Consider the following 11,431-nt stretch of genomic DNA (forward strand, 5'->3'; position numbering starts at 1 on the left):
TATTATTATATATTATTAAATATAGATTATATATATATATATACAAATAATAAATAATATATATATATATATATATATATATATATATATATATACACATATACTATATATATATATATATATATATATATATATATATATATATATATATATATATATATATATATATATATATATATAGCTCCTCTACCCCTGCTGAGATAACATAATTATGCAGTACTTTGAATGGATTTTTTTGAAGACAAGCGAAGGCTAAAGTACTGATCAAACATCATCACTTTCCATCAATCCTTTTCCTCATGCCCAATTCATTTTGTTCAGGGACACAGAGGATGGAGCCAATCCCAGCTGTCATGGAGCGAAATGCAGGGAACAGCTTTAGAAGGTCACCAGAGCTTCACACACAGGGATGGAAAAACATACATTTACACATACGGAATGAAAAACAAGCTAAGGCAAGCATGCCATGCAGTCTTTAGCTAAGCTTTGGACCTCAAACCTTTGTAGTGTAAGTAAAACAATGCTATTCTACACTGATAACAGCTATGATACATTATATTGAGACAAGGAGGTTTTAGCTACAGTATATCTCACAATAAAAACTATGTCTTCCTTTTGTTTAGTTTTCTCAGTAGGATAACAAAGTAAGACCACAAATTAATTTATTTTTGTGAAAATCTCCCTTTGTGATTTTCACTGAAAGAATGAAAGCGTAAATTTATCTCAAACTGTCTAAAATGTTCCAGTTCAGGTGTGATCAGTTTAAGTTTTTTGGATTTTGAACCTGAGAAGTTCAAATAAAGGCCTGTGACACTGGTGAAATAGCCCTTTAGTATAGAGCCATTAGGGAGCCCTGAAGCAAACGCAACGTTTCGCCACAGCAGGTCACAGGTAGCCAACTGCAGTATTCTCACAACACTTACAGCTCATTCATATTTTGTCTGCCACTCTACCAGGCACGCAAAACACTACCAGACAACCAGTCTGAAAGTAAAAGGGATAGTAGATAGTAGATAGTAGATTCCTCAATGTTTTTTTGACCAAGCATTGATGCTAAGATCTTGTGCAACAAAATCTAGTTTTACTCCTATTTTACCACAGCTACTGCTTAAATAATTGAATATCAGTGGCTCAAGAAATTGCACAGGATTTTGTTTAAAAATGAAAAGCATTTTTTTACTCAACAAACACTGAATGTGATTGTCATTAACTCATACACATGAGCTAACTGTTTATCATACAATATTGATTAATCAATGGATACACATTTCTTAAGTTACGGTTTGCTTTTTTTTAGCAGGATGAGTAGCAGAACCAAAAAGGTTGAGGCAGAAACAAACATTTCCTGCTACAGCATCCGATACCCCGGCATTATTTATTTAAGGCAGCATATTATCCTACACCATTGAAACAAAAAACAGGTTTACAAATGTTTGTGGGGGAAAGAGACAAGAGTCTAAATTCTACCCGTGTTCATCTTTTAAAGAAAAATCAAGGCTTTTGGAAAGTTTTCTAACAGAGGTTTCATTAAACATCTTTCAGAAACCTATTTATAATTATGACCAAGTAACTAAGAAGTGCATTCTTGGTGAAGGTAATTACTTGATAATAGCTCATTTTTCCACCCTTATTTTATGTAGCCAGTTCTTGTCTGTATTACAGTTATGTTAGTTTGTAAAAACACAATTCTACAGGTTTCTGAAACTCTCTCTGATCACTGTTTTAAAGAACACTAGCCCGCCACTATTCCTGCAACAAAATCAAACGAGGCACCAAACATGAATATCAGGAGAGCGGGAGAAGTAATTTTCTTCATTCCCAGCGACATCTAAAGAGAAAAACACCTCACTTGTGCGTTTCTCAGCACATATGAGAGGCAGAAGAAAAGAGGACGTAATACATTGCTTGTTTGATGTTTCTATTCACAAATTACAGTAACATAAAAGCACAGCATTTTAAATTTAACAAGCCCTTGAGCTGATGAATAAAATGTACCTACTGAACAAGAAAAGAACAAAAAAGGAAAAGAAACCTATATGAGACTAATAGAGTGGATGTGGCATGCTCGTTACCGGTAAAAACCAAAACATGGGTACAGTGGATGATTGACACAGTCCAGGTCTTTGAACAGGAAGTGATGTCCCTGTCACCGCCGCTCCTCCGCCACCTAATTACCAGCACAGCAGGCTCTCCTGTGTCGTCCACATATGCGGTGAGAATGTGCCACAAAAATACCTGTGATTATTCATTCTGACTTATACAAAACCTTGACCTTAAACTGCTTTTCTATACGCATCTTTTTTTAATCACGCGTGCAAGGTAGCAGCAGACAAGACATAAAGCACAAGGTGCAGCCAGGCTTTGTGTGTCCGTGCCAAAGTCAACCTCGTTGATCTCATTAGCCGTGCAATGATGAGAATTTCTAAAACTTCAACTTGCAAGAATTTAAGGAGCCTTTTTGAAGAGATGTTTAACCTCTACATAAATATTGATGCTGTGTGAGATTAATATCAAAATAATTTCACACCAAAAAGAAATAAGATAGGCCCCCCAGCCTCACACCCGCCAACAGCAACCCTGCAAGGGTAAGCAGGTTCAGATAATGGAAGTAAGGATGTATTTCAGCTGGATAACAGATTTTTTGCCAGTCACCTCTCCTGGTTAAAACTAAGTTCACCTCACAATTCAGATTCATGATTGTACCAAGTCTTGTTACAATAACTCAAGGTAGTTTTCTGTAAGACCTCAAAAAAAAGTTTTGGAGTATTGTTTTGGAGACATTTTTTGCTTCATTTCATTGACATTTGCAGGGATTCGTGTCTGCACAGTCTCTGTGACAACATTTCAGTCCAGTTGAGTTCTTGACTGTACCACTGCACCTTCATTATTTTTTATTGTAGCCAATCTGTTGTACATTAGCTTCTGTTATTGGGATCATTGTCCTGTTCTTGATCCACTATGAGTGTAGCTTAAGTTGTCAGATGGTTTACCACAGATTTGACTTTAGAAAATTGTTATGATATATTTTTCTGGGATGAACCCGGACACAGCACGCACACACAGAGTCAGTTCTTATGAGTGAGTTTTATTGAATAGTTTGGAAGATGGAGGATGAGACCAGAGTTTTTCAACGGACGGAGGTGAAGGGTGTAGAAGCTGGCTGGCAGGAGGAGTGTGGAGAGACTGACCGGGAGGAACTCTGGAGCCGAGTACTGGAGAGCAGGACATCTGAGCCGGGCAGAGGCGAGCAGAGCATCGGAGCCGAACCGTGGCGAGCAGAACCTCAGAGCCGAGCAGATCATCAGAGTCGAGCAGATCATCAGAGTCGAGCAGAGGCGAGCAGAGCATCTGAGCCGAGCAGAGCATCAGAGCCGAGCAGAGGCGAGCAGAACGTCAGAGCCGAGCAGATCATCAGAGTCGAGCAGATCATCAGAGTCGAGCAGAGGCGAGCAGAGCATCTGAGCCGAGCAGAGCATCAGAGCCGAGCAGAGGCGAGCAGAACGTCAGAGCCGAGCAGTGGCGAGCAGAGCATCAGAGCTGAGCAGAGACGAGCAGAACCTCAGAGCCGAGTAGTGGAGCACAGGATGTCCGAGCCGAAGTGGAGGGCTGAACGTCCGAGCCGAGCGGTGGAGGTCTGAACGTCTGAGCCGAGCGGTGGAGGTCTGAGCGTCTGAGCCGAACGGTGGAGGTCTGAACGTCTGAGCTGAATAGTGGAGGAAACAAAACTGTCGGAAAGTCTATGGGCTGACTGAAACAAGACCAGGTGAACGGAGTCTTCAGGCTGACGGGTACAAACGGAGCTGACAAGAAAAACTGGCAGGGACTGAGCGGGAGTGAACGCTATGGACCGGCGACGGGAAACAGAAAGAGGTGAGTCTGATAAAGCGGTGGGAACAGGTGGAAGCAGTTGTGGGTTAATTGCAGCCTGCCAGGTGAAACTGATCAGGCTGCGCAGGAACAAGAGAGAGGGAGAGAGGCTCAGCATGCAGCCAATAAGCTGCATCCTGACAGTACCCCCCCCCCCAAGGCCGGACACCGGACGGCCCAGAATCCCCACGCCGGGCGGGTGGAGGGGGCCCAGGAAGGCGGGCAAGAGTCGAAACCGAACTCTGAGGGACCAAAGAGCCTGCAAACACAAAAGGGGCCAGAGAATACGGGGAACCAAAGGGGCCAGAGAACACGGGGAACCAAGGAGCAAGAGAACACTGATGTGCCAAAGCACAATCAGGGGGCGGCACATCAGGGAAAGGCACGAACGCTTGACTGCGCCGGGGGAAAAAGCGAGTGCTTGGCAGCGCTGGGGAAAGAGCGAGCGCAACACAGCGCCAAAGGGAAGGAACGGGCGCAACACAGCGCCAAAGGGAAGGAACGGGCGCAACACAGCGCCAAAGGGAAGGAACGGGCGCAACACAGCGCCAAGAGGGAAAGAACGGGCGTACACAACGCCAAAAGGAAAGGATCGGGCGTATGGAAACGCCAAAAAGGGACGGATCGGGCGTATGGAAACGCCAAAAAGGGAAGGATCGGGCGTATGGAAACGCCAAAAAGGGAAGGATCGGGCGTATGGAAACGCCAAAAGGGAAGGAACGGGCGTATGGAAACGCCAAGGAGAAACAACGCCGAAGCGTGAGAGGAGCGCTGGGGCCCAAGGAGCGAGATTGCCGGGGCGTGAGGGAAACGCCGAGGCGAAACGGACGCATGACAGCGTCAAGGGGAAAATATAGGCGTACGAAAACGCCAAGAGGGAAGAACGGACGTACTTAACGCCAAAGGAAAAGAACGGGCGTACAAAACGCCAAGGGGAAAGAACGGGCGTACTTAACGCCAAAGGGAAGGAACGGGCGTACTTAACGCCAAAGGGAAGGAACGAGCGTACTTAACGCCAAAGGGAAGGAACGAGCGTACTTAACGCCAAAGGGAAGGTACGGGCGTACTTAACGCCAAAGGGAAGGTACGGGCGTACTTAACGCCAAAGGGAAGGTACGGGCGTACTTAACGCCAAGGGGAAGGAACGGGCGTACTTAACGCCAAAGGGAAGGAACGGGCGTACTTAACGCCAAAGGGAAGGAACGGGCGTACTTAACGCCTAAGGGAAGGAACGGGCGTACTTAACGCCTAAGGGAAGGAACGGGCGTACTTAACGCCTAAGGGAAGGAACGGGCGTACTTAACGCCAAAGGGAAGGAACGGGCGTACTTAACGCCAAAGGGAAGGAACGGGCGTACTTAACGCCAAAGGGAAGGAACGGGCGTACTTAACGCCAAAGGGAAGGAACGGGCGTACTTAACGCCAAAGGGAAGGAACGGGCGTACTTAACGCCTAAGGGAAGGAACGGGCGTACTTAACGCCAAAGGGAAGGAACGGGCGTACTTAACGCCAAAGGGAAGGAACGGGCGTACTTAACGCCAAAGGGAAGGATAAGCGTACGACAACGCCAGAGGGAAGAACAAGCGTACGACAACGCCAGAGGGAAGAACAGGCGTACGACAACGCCAGAGGGAAGAACAGGCGTACGACAACGCCAGAGGGAAGAACAGGCGTACGACAACGCCAGAAGGAAGAACAAGCGTACGACAACGCCAGAGGGAAGAACAGGCGTACGACAACGCCAGAGGGAAGAACAGGCGTACGACAACGCCAGAGGGAAGAACAGGCGTACGACAACGCCAGAGGGAAGAACAGGCGTACGACAACGCCAGAGGGAAGAACAAGCGTACGACCACGCCAGAGGGAAGAACAAGCGTACGACCACGCCAGAGGGAAGAACAAGCGTACGACAACGCTAGAGGGAAGAACAGGCGTACGAAAACACCAAGGCTCAACAACTCCTGCTGGAACACGACTGGTGTACAGAAACGCCAGGGGAAAACCCGCCGGGGCGTGAGGGAAACACCGGGGCTTGGGGAAGAGAACGCCGGGGCGTGGGGAGAACGCCGGGGCGCGAGGCAAGAAAACACCGGGACGCGAGGAAAACGCCGGGGCGCAAGGAAGAAGAATGCCGGGGCGCAAAAGGGAACGCCGGGGCACAAGGGAAACAGGAATATCTAAAACACCAGGGAACAAGAACGGAGGGCGTACTAACACGCCGAGGAACCGAGAAAAGAGGGCGTCCTAACACGCCGGGGAACCACGAATCAGAGGGCGTCCTAACACGCCGGGGAACCGAGAATCAGAGGGCGTCCTAACATGCTGGGGAACCGAGAATCAGAGGGCGTCCTAACACGCCGGGGAACACTAAATCTAAACGCCAGGAAAACAAGACCTAAACACCAGGGAACTAGAGGGTGAGCTAGGCAGCAACAGGCCCAGCGCGCCAGAGGGCACAGACAGCGACTTAGGCACCGGAGGGCTCTGGCGGCGACCTGCGTGCGCTGGGCAGCGACAGGTTGGCGCACCAGAGGGCTCAGCCGGCGACATAGGGGCGCCGGAGGGCTCTGGCAGCGCCTAAACAAGGGAACAACAACAAGAGGGTGAGCTAGGCAGTAACAGGCCAGGCGCGCCAGAGGGCACAGACAGCGACTAAAGCACCGGAGGGCTCTGGCGGCGACCTGCGTGCACTGGGTAGCGACAGGCTGGCGCACCAGAGGGCTCAGCCGGCGACATAGGAGCGCCGGAGGGCTCTGGCGGCAACCTGCATGCGCAGGGCAGCGACAGTCTGGCGCACCAGAGGGCTCAGCCGGCGACATGGGTGCGCCGGAGGGCTCTGGCGGCGACCTGCATGAGCCTAAACAAGGGAACAACACAGATACACTAGGACAAGACAGAACAAAACAACTACTGAAGGGAACTAAACTAACCCAAACCGAGCAAAACAAACAACGAAAACAGGAGAAGGGTGTAGGGACCTAGAAAGCGCAGGGACTTTTAAGAGCGCTGGACTCCATCCAACGCAGGGCCCCATACAGCGCAGGAACCCAGACACCTAAATACTAAAGGGGGAAAAATAAAGACAAACAAAACAAAAATAAAGAAAAAACAAATACAGAACAAGACTAGAACTACAGGGCTTGGACAGAATCTACAAAGGCTAGACTGGAATTACAGGGGCTAGACTGAAACTACAGGGGCTAGACAGGGACTACAGGGTCAAGACAGGGACTATGTCACCATGTCACTGGTGAAGAGGGCACAGAAGCGACTGTACTTTCTGCGAAGGATGAGGAGAGCCCGCCTGCCCCCGCCCATCCTCACGACTTTCTACAGAAGCACCATAGAGAGTATTCTGACCAGCTGTCTCTCTGTGTGGTGTGGAGGCTGCAGTGCCTCCGACTGGAAGAACGTGAGGAGAGTCGTGAGGACAGCAGAAGGGATCATCGGGGCTCCTCTTCCCTCCATAAAGGACATTTCATCGCAGCGCTGTGTGTCTCGAGCCCGTAACATCATCAGGGACCCCTCACACCCCCACCATAGACTATTCTCCCTGCTGCCCTCTGGAAAGAGGTTCCGCAGCATCCGTTGCAGGTCCACCAGGTTCTGCAAAAGCTTTTTCCCTGCTGCCATCAGACTGTTGAACTGCTGAAGTATAAAAACGGACTGAGTACCACACTCGACCCGCTAATTTGCACATTTGTATGTATCCTTCAATATCGCTGCTGCACTTTTTCCGGAAACGTACTGCAAAACTGTTTACAATGCAACTGTCTATTGTTAAATCACTGCTGCACCTTACTGCATAATTGTTTACATTGCTTACATTGTTTTTACATTTCAATCTGCCTACTGCTCACTGCTGCACTTTATCCGAAAGTTAATTGAAAGTTATCCTGTATTTGACTGTGATTTACCACTGCATTTTTCTTATCCTGTACTGTAAATTCACTGCAAGGTATCCTGTAGAGTTACTGCAATCTTTCTGAGCTGTATGAAAAAACGAAATTTCGTTCTGTATGCACTCTGTGCTACAAAATGACAATAAAGAAAGTCTAAGTCTAAGTCTAAGACTACAGGGTCAGGACAGGGACTACAGAGCTAACGAAACTACAGGGCTGAAACCGGATCTACAAACAAGACTGACAACTAAGAAAGGAACCAAACGCTAAAGCAAAACTATGAAACGAAACAGAACAGGGAGATGAGGGCAAGTACGACTAAACTAATGAAAAACTAGATAACTAGAGCTAGAAATCTGTACAGAAAGCAAACAAGAAGTCTAAAGTAAAAAAAAAACTGGAACTCAAAAACAAAACTCAGAAGACTAAGGCGAACCTAGAACACTAAATCAGGGCTATGGCTAAAACAAGAAGACAGAGAACAAAAACCCGAACTAGCTGACTAAGAAAACCAAAAACTAGACTACTAAAGAAAAACCCGAATGACTAGAATAAACCTGGGACACAAAAACCCGGACAAAACCAACAAAATAAAACACAATACTCAAAAGCAACATAAATCTCAAAAAATCCTAAGTAAAGCAAAAACTAAGGTTGAGCCAAAACAAAGAACAGAAGGCGGAAATAAATCTTCTAAAACAATAAAAAATATACAAAAAGACTAGAAACTAAAGCAGATCTAGAACACAACACCAAAAAATAACTCCAAACAAAAACCAGAAGGCGCTGGGCAGCAAAGTCTGAATCTGCTGGGCAGCAGCAAAAGTTAGCGCTGGGCAGCGACGACGAGGAGCGCCGTCTTTAACGGCTGCGCAGCGTAGGAGGCGGAACTTGCAAAAGACGAACCAGGAAACAGAGTCAGAAGCGGGGCGTCGCGGATGCGACCTCGGCAGACGAACCAGAAGCGTAACGTCGCAATCCAGCGACCATGGCGAAACAGAGGCAAGGCGTCGCCGCACGGCGACCCAGGCGAGGCGAGACGGAAGCGTGGCGTCGCAACTTTGCGACCCAGGCGAGACGAACCGGAGGCGAGGCAGATCCTACCAGCTTCTACACCAGGCTCTGTGCGTGCTCGGGTTCATCCCTTGGCCGGTCCATAATGTTATGATATATTTTTCTGGGATGAACCCGGACACAGCACGCACACACAGAGTCAGTTCTTATGAGTGAGTTTTATTGAATAGTTTGGAAGATGGAGGATGAGACCAGAGTTTTTCAACGGACGGAGGTGAAGGGTGTAGAAGCTGGCTGGCAGGAGGAGTGTGGAGAGACTGACCGGGAGGAACTCTGGAGCCGAGTACTGGAGAGCAGGACATCTGAGCCGGGCAGAGGCGAGCAGAGCATCGGAGCCGAACCGTGGCGAGCAGAACCTCAGAGCCGAGCAGATCATCAGAGTCGAGCAGATCATCAGAGTCGAGCAGAGGCGAGCAGAGCATCTGAGCCGAGCAGAGCATCAGAGCCGAGCAGAGGCGAGCAGAACGTCAGAGCCGAGCAGTGGCGAGCAGAGCATCAGAGCTGAGCAGAGACGAGCAGAACCTCAGAGCCGAGTAGTGGAGCACAGGATGTCCGAGCCGAAGTGGAGGGCTGAACGTCCGAGCCGAGCGGTGGAGGTCTGAACGTCTGAGCCGAGCGGTGGAGGTCTGAGCGTCTGAGCCGAACGGTGGAGGTCTGAACGTCTGAGCTGAATAGTGGAGGAAACAAAACTGTCGGAAAGTCTATGGGCTGACTGAAACAAGACCAGGTGAACGGAGTCTTCAGGCTGACGGGTACAAACGGAGCTGACAAGAAAAACTGGCAGGGACTGAGCGGGAGTGAACGCTATGGACCGGCGACGGGAAACAGAAAGAGGTGAGTCTGATAAAGCGGTGGGAACAGGTGGAAGCAGTTGTGGGTTAATTGCAGCCTGCCAGGTGAAACTGATCAGGCTGCGCAGGAACAAGAGAGAGGGAGAGAGGCTCAGCATGCAGCCAATAAGCTGCATCCTGACAAAAATGAGCTATACAGAGGAATCCAGGGGCCCAGATCCAGGGCCTGCATAACAAGTCCAAACATGTAACCATGCATTTTAGCCAAACGTCTTTACTGTGGTCTCGTTGGATTAAATACATTTTTTCCAGAGTTCATGTAGTTCATTCTCCTGCAGCTTTGCAAACCTAAGTTATGCTGCCATGTTCCTTGTAGAGAGAATGTTTTTTCTACTGCCAACTCTTCCAACTCTTCTGTGAACTTTAACATTTATGATGCTAATAATAAGACCTCAACAGTCTGAGATTGAGCTCTTGGAAATGTAGCAAAAGTTTTAGATGTTTTGCATTTGCGAAAAATCTTTCTCATTACAGTCCTCAGAAACTTTGACTTTCCTAATTGGTGGGAAACTATACTTGCTTCGTTAATGCATTCGCTGATGGGTTTGCAGTTTGGCAATTTGTTAACTCACACACCTAAACAACCACACTTCCAAGGTTCCTGCTTTTGTAAAGGGTGGTCAAACATTCTAATGATCGGCCAATCATTAACACAATCATTAGCTGCAAGGCCCATACGTCCATTCTTTTATCATATATATTCACTAAGGGTGTGCACAGTTTTCCGATGACTGCATTTGCACTCATGGAAAGTTTCTTTTTCCCATAACTGTGTGCTAAGATTGAATCTTGCAGAGTCTAAAAGTGCTTAGATCTATGGATTTCATGTTGCTGATGCAAGCACATAATGTCAATTTCCTGGTGAAATATTTATAAAATCGTTAGAATAAAGTATTCTCACAAAGCCTTGAGGCCTGGCAGAAACTAAAATGAAACTGAATAAAATAAAGTCTCGCGGTCACGTGTTTCATTCCTTGTCCTAGAGCAAATCCTGTAACATCACATCTAAAGTGAAACCGCTGCCAACATCGAGAGGAAAAATAAAAGAAAGGTGGGTGTCATTCATACAAAGTCTCATCTGAATTCCAGGGGAACTGCTGTTTCAAGAGAGCTCCTCAGCCTATTTCCAAAGTGACTGTCGTTTCTATCATTGACCATAACAGAAAATACACTTCATCTGCTCCACTGGCTGACAGGGGCTATTCAACAGGGATCAGTTCAATAAAAGTGCCAAGCCTGCAAGACAGCCACATCCAATCACAGGGAGCGGACGGCGGGGCCAGTCCGGGAGAGAGGTACAACCGCAGGAGAGATATTGTTCTCCACAAATGACATTACAAAAATGCATGTACAAAAGAAATGGTCTGCTCAACAAATCCTCATCTATATGTAAGAGCGGCATTTGGAAACCTGCTTGGGTGCTATCTAGGCTAAAATGCTTAAATACCTTCCACGGTGTGATTTTTTTTTTTTTTTTTTTTTTTTTGACGGGGGTGGGTTTCTTAACACGAGACATTTTATTCACTCAGCGGGTAACGACGAGAAGAGAAACTTCAAAGGCAGAAAGCTTCAGGAAAAAGCGTTTTACAGATTTATGGGATTTTTCAATTGTCTGCACATAACAACCATGTCTTATGAGGGAGGCTATTTTTGAGCCATCTCCCTCAGCTATAGCTTGGTTTAATGGAAGAGTAGCAGGATACTTGCCTAGAACACTGTTCAATTTGATTAGGCAGTT

At 47.3% G+C, this 11,431-nt stretch overlaps 1 long non-coding RNA gene across 1 annotated transcript; it reads left to right on the top strand.

The window, feature by feature from the left end:
* Nucleotides 1-394: 394 nt before the first annotated feature.
* On the top strand, nucleotides 395-10,883 carry LOC118557445. Its single transcript, XR_004927873.1, has 3 exons — nucleotides 395-508; nucleotides 10,677-10,744; nucleotides 10,857-10,883. It is a non-coding gene; the product is annotated as an uncharacterized LOC118557445 (long non-coding RNA).
* The last annotated feature ends 548 nt before the right edge of the window (nucleotides 10,884-11,431 follow it).

The sequence above is a fragment of the Fundulus heteroclitus genome, chromosome 23 (assembly GCF_011125445.2).
Source record: "Fundulus heteroclitus isolate FHET01 chromosome 23, MU-UCD_Fhet_4.1, whole genome shotgun sequence".
In the NCBI taxonomy this organism is placed as follows: Eukaryota; Metazoa; Chordata; class Actinopteri; order Cyprinodontiformes; family Fundulidae; genus Fundulus; species Fundulus heteroclitus.